The 5704-nt window shown below is 34.6% G+C and overlaps 1 protein-coding gene across 3 annotated transcripts in view; it reads right to left on the minus strand.

Annotated features, from left to right (window-relative positions):
- Positions 1 to 5704, minus strand: part of RFX3 (regulatory factor X3) — a 285719-nt gene that overhangs the window by 255539 nt on the left and 24476 nt on the right. The window contains exon 1 of one of the 3 annotated variants that reach the window (XM_040620296.1): positions 1346 to 1364. The exons of the other annotated variants lie outside the window; for them this stretch is intronic. The gene's annotated coding sequence lies outside the window, so the exon portion shown is untranslated. Of the gene's footprint in view, positions 1 to 1345; positions 1365 to 5704 lie in introns of those variants that run through there. 3 annotated transcript variants of the gene reach the window in all.

Below are 5704 nucleotides of genomic sequence, written 5' to 3' on the forward strand. Positions count from 1 at the left end.
CCGCAGTGCATGTCCAGGCTTCACAAGGTAGAAGACAGGGACAAAGTCATGAATGTTTAGAATGTGTAGCAGGTCAGGCTACTTAACTGCTAAACTGGAATTCAGAATCATTGACAGGATGGTTCCACAAAGTGCTACAGTCTCTCTGCAAAATATAGACAGAACAAGGCCAAGCCGCAGTAAAACTTCAGAAATACGACTGAAGGTAACAACAGCCACAATCACAATTGTTTTCTCTGGAAAAGCAAACAACTCAATCTTGTGAAAGGGATGCCTAAATTCAAGTGTTAAACTCACTGTGGCCCTATTGGCTTATTAAGGGATAGAGGATATTAAAAATATTTCAGAAATCAATAATCTAGTTGCTAAAACTCCCAAAAAGTTTGCGTTTTGCCTGGTTAAGGTAGTATTTGCATTGGATCGGAATAACAATTCATCGGTTAGCAGAAACAAGGCGCTGTGGTGATGCCAGGCTGATACCCGGGATCTATGATGCTTCATGATAAGATCCTCTAGTAGGAAGCCAGTACAATATTAGGTGGGGGTATTAAAATATCTTAATGGGAAAAGGCCACTGCTGGTAAACTATTATTATAGAAATGCAAAAGAGCATACCACTCAATCACTGATAAACATCTCTACCTAAAGCAAATTTATTGTTTAAAAAAAATAGTTTGTATAATGTTTACTTCTTCTATGCCATGTGCTTGCTTAAGAGGTTGATTTTACCTTTAGCTGAAGCTGTGTATTTTCTAATCTGTTTAGGGCAGCTGTCAAGTAATCAGAGCAAGCGGTGCCATTTTAATAAGGAAGTCTTTTAATGAAATATAATAGGTCACAAATACCTAATTTCTGCTCTTTACTGTAATTGCCAGTCTTTACTATAACTGCCACTTTAACAATCTTTTCCAAATGCTGACACAAAAGATGAACAAATCAAGGGTATTAGCATGTGTGTATATTTACAGCGTATTGCTGTCAAAGGCTGTAGCTCCACTCCCAACTCCAGCAGCTATATGAGGATCTGTTTCTTTTGATGGAGGCATCCTGTTTCAGGTTATGAATGCATCTGAATTAATCTCTTTTTCATGGCTACATAAGCAAACACATACTAAAGAATACACGGGAGAAATGTTCACAAAGTTATAGCACAATATGACACCTTCAGGAATATCACAGACACTTTCACTCTCACTGTGGAGGATTGTACATTTTACTACTTTATTCTTCTTCAATAAATCCTCTGCTCCATCAGTTATTAGCTCACAATTTCAAACATTGTTTATAGATAGGGCAAATAGCCTGTTCTTTAAAATAAATTTTTAAAAGAAATAAAAACGAGTACCAGTTTTATATGCACATGCACGTAAGTTGCAAACATCGAACTGCAAGGAGTTGCTGCAAAATTAAAGGAGCAGATTACAAAGAGGGAAAACACAAAGATGATTTCTTATTTTTAAAAAGCACATTCATTGTAACTATTTTACCAGAGTTCAATTTTAAGTTTATGATTAAAAAGTCTTTAAAAAAAAAATTCCCTGAAAACTTCTTCATATGGTAATCCTTTTACCTTTTTGAGCATACTATTTTCTGTAACCAATATCGTTTTGAATTTGGTACTATTATTGCTATTTTAATATCAGAAGTCCTCTGCACAAACAGTAGTTGTTTTATATGAAGTTTGCCCATTTTTGAAAGGGTAAGCTCCCCCAAATCAAACTAGCTAACTGTGAAAAGAAAACCATGACAACTGTTTGTACCTCTTGCTTTATTATTACATCCGGCCTGGTCACTCTTAGAAATTCAATCTACTATGGTTGCTAGGAGTCCGTTGCTGTGCAACATAGAAGGGTATGCTGTGCTTTCAGGCTAAGGAGTGCTAATAAACCTGTAGGCTTCCCTCTAGGAGTCTGACCAGTGTGCTTAAAGGGCTTAATACTTTTCAAGAGTGATTGGCCCACAATTCAAGACACATCCTATTAAAAACAAGTCACACTGAGAGATTTCTAACAAAGGAACAAAATGCTAAACATACACAAATATTCAAAATGTATCCTCAGAATCCCTAACTAATTTGGTAAAACAAACAAAGAACAGATTATGATCTACATTTCAATTATACCACCTACCATCCCCAAGTTTTTATTTCCATATAGTCCCCTAAAAGGTTATAATGGACATATATGTATGGAGAAAGTTTCAGGGGAGGAGGAAAAAAAGCAGTACTAAGTACCTTCAACTTTGATATAAAATATATATATATATATGTAATATATAATACATATATACACACACGTATGTATTTATGTATATGTATATGCATGTGTGTGTCAGATTTATATAAACTCCAATAATAGGGAAATAAATTAAAACTAGCAATCCAGAAGTACCTAAGTCAGCAAAACTAAATAGCATTCTTCCCACATCTCTGGGCCACAAAAAAAAAAAAAAACAAAAACAACAACAGAAAAAAAAAAATTGAGAAACAGAAGGAATTCCAAATTTCATTTTATTATAAAAACATAATTTTTTTGTTTTTCTTTTCACCCCTTTTGGTCAGTAATGATTTTATATTAATTCCAAATCTATTCTACCCTATCATATGCATATTCTAAAACTTTAAAGATTAACAAGAAGTTTTTCACAGAAATTCACTACAATTAGATGGCATTACTTGAATATAAATGAGAAGAAAAAAGATAGCAGAGTCTATCAATAAAATACTGCGACCAAATTATGTGAAAAAGAATTAGAAAAGTGGGCAGAGGATAAGAGAGGGTTTCTCTGCACTTCAAAAGAAAACACTGTATTGACTTTTATTTACTTATATTTGATAGGCCTTTTCCATAAAATATTTGAAGACAAAAACAGATGAAGTGGGTTTACCATAAAATACCAAAGACCATAAAGATAAATGAGAATAAAGTATGATTCTACAATAATCACCTTAACTATGAAAATTTGTCCAGAACTGTCTAAGGATATTTTGGCTATACTAACACTTTTGCAAGTTAAAAATAAAAATTTTTTTTAAAGACAGCCAGGCAGCATCTTCTCTATATCCATCGCAATATTTAGCCCCTTTATCTAACCACTCTGAACTGGGAGCACTTTTTAAAATAATCTGTCAACTGCGCTACTATATTCTTTTGTAAAGAGCCACCTGTCCTTCAATAGCTGTTTCTATTTCTTCTAGTTACACACCATAGGCAGCAGAGTAAAGGAATTTAACTGCTTTTTCTAAAGTACCAAGAAACAACAAACAGAGGAATGCAGAACAACTATCCAAAAAAGAAAGACAAAGAATCCAATAATAAAGGAGGGCGGACTCAGCCAAGAGGTGGAAAGGCAGCATCTGACCGAGGAACAGACTGAGGCAGGAAGAGAAAGGGTTGGCTAACAAGGCTGGGCACTGAAACAGCCTCTAAGTAAAGCCAAGCAGAGCAGAACAGAGCAAATGGGAGCAAAGGGACAGAAAGAATGACAGAGACAAGAATGTGTTAGAGATAACTGAAAGAAAATTTGCATAAAGAAACAGGGACTCATTTCACAGATGTGGAAAAAAGAAAAGCCAAACGTGAGAATTTTATATCCAATAATGTTATTTTCCTTGATCCTTATTTTGTAAGAAGGAGTGAATGCAACAACTCAGGAAAGGTTCTTAAATGCAGTGATATCAGTAACATTTATGATGTAAAAAACCAACTGATTAGTTAACTTGAAGACTCAGTTTTACAATGAAGTCATTTGAATACTTTCCAATTCTCATTTGGGATAAGAAAAATTTAACTTAATTCTAAAGCTGCAGGACCTAACATATGAAAACCTTATTAAAAGTAATAAAAATGATTTTCCCAAACAAGAACAAAACATGAAAACACACACACCACACGTACACACACACAGTAGTTAATAAAGCTATGACAGCCGCATCCTACTTATGAGTTATATCGTTCACAGGGTCTGTGTTGGGCAAACGTGCGCATTTTTAAAGCAGCGATTTACTACTTGGTCAGCTGCTAGACAAGCGTAGTTAAATCATCCTAGAAGAATCTGTTCTGAAAGAATCAAAGTTCTCAACTGCCTACCTTAATACTCAGAATCCTGTCAGGCACTATTAACTAAAAGGCAATGGGGCAAAACAGAGAATAAAAATTTTAAAAATGAGAATGGATGTCCCATCACGGAAGTGTAATTGGAAAGAGCCTTCCGGTATTTATTGGTATTTTATGTCTTTAAAATCACAAAGCTGCAATAATTATAAAGCGTGGCATACTTAAGAGAAACCACAGGAGTATGTAACTCTAGAGAATAATGTATCCATCCATGGAATCAAGCCTCTTTTTTGCACAGACCAGTTTTCTACGATTTGCAACACCCTATCACATTTGATTTCCCCACCCCCACCACCTTCCAAAAGAAAAAAAAAAAATCCAAAGATCCTCCATAAATGTTGAATATTTATTGAATTCCGAATTTTAAATTTCATAAACTTTTTGTCAAGAATTGTAGGTTCTTTGATAAACCACATAATTAGGGTAGATAACCAATGATTATAGGTTATTCTTTTCAGTACCATATCTTACCAATTACAAAAAGAAATCATAATGACAGCCATAAATGTAACATTATTGCTCCTTCCTGCTGACAGAATATTTCCCAAAATGCATTTTTTCATATTTCTATAATTTCTTTAGCCAAAGTCAAAAGGAAGAAGTTTTTTTTAATATTAAAGTGTATAAAAGGAATGTCACATAAACACCTGATTAGAAGAGTGGTATCAGTTAAAAACATATTTTAAAACTTCTTAAAAACCACTTTCACTCTTTACCTACTACTACTCACTTTTATACATTAAAAAATTTGAAAAAAGGTATTGGGCCAACTGAAAAAAAGTTACAGTACTGGATCATGTGATTTCTGAAATGTATAACTAAGGATACCGAAAACAAGGTATCTTGAGGTACGTCCCATAAATCTGAGGGACAGTTTCAGTTGTATCACATTATAAATTCCAAAAACTTCAAAGACACATGTTTCACAGTTTGGGGCGGGGGGGGGGGACAAATACACAGAAAATCATTAGAAAACCTAAAAAGAAACTAAATTATCTTAATAAAGAGATAAATGTTATGCTCTCAAAGAGCCCTAGCAAACTAACTTTGTGGGGTCTATGCTAAATTTGGAAGATTTAGATTTAATTCCAACCCAAAATCTGAGACCAGAAATATAAAATGTCACAATTCAGAATTTTTAAAATGATACTTGTTTGAAAAGTAACCTTTCCTCTTTTCATCCATCCCTCCGTCCATGAGGCAGGATGACAGGACGTGGCAAAGCAGAGCAGTAGACTGACAATCTGAGAGCTAAGCCTCAGTCTCCTTCCGCACGGCGTCTCTCCCCACAGGTAAAAAGTGAGGGAAATACTAACAAGGTAGGTGGGGAGTAATGAGGTATAGCTGAGGCAAGATTAACCACGAGTCGTTAACTAGCAAAGCAGAGTGGTGGATACATGCGAATTCTGTTCTATGTTTGTCTACATTTAGATTTTTCCTTAATAAAAAAGAGAGGGGAGATAGATGGGATAGTAGGCTTGCTCACACATTTTTTCATAGACATGGTGGCGGTACAGACAAGGGATGATACTAAATTTAGCTTCTTTAATTTTTTATGTATTTGTATTTTTAATGGTAGAAATACCAGG

This window comes from Ursus maritimus, unplaced genomic scaffold (assembly GCF_017311325.1).
Source record: "Ursus maritimus isolate PB19 unplaced genomic scaffold, ASM1731132v1 scaffold_34, whole genome shotgun sequence".
In the NCBI taxonomy this organism is placed as follows: Eukaryota; Metazoa; Chordata; class Mammalia; order Carnivora; family Ursidae; genus Ursus; species Ursus maritimus.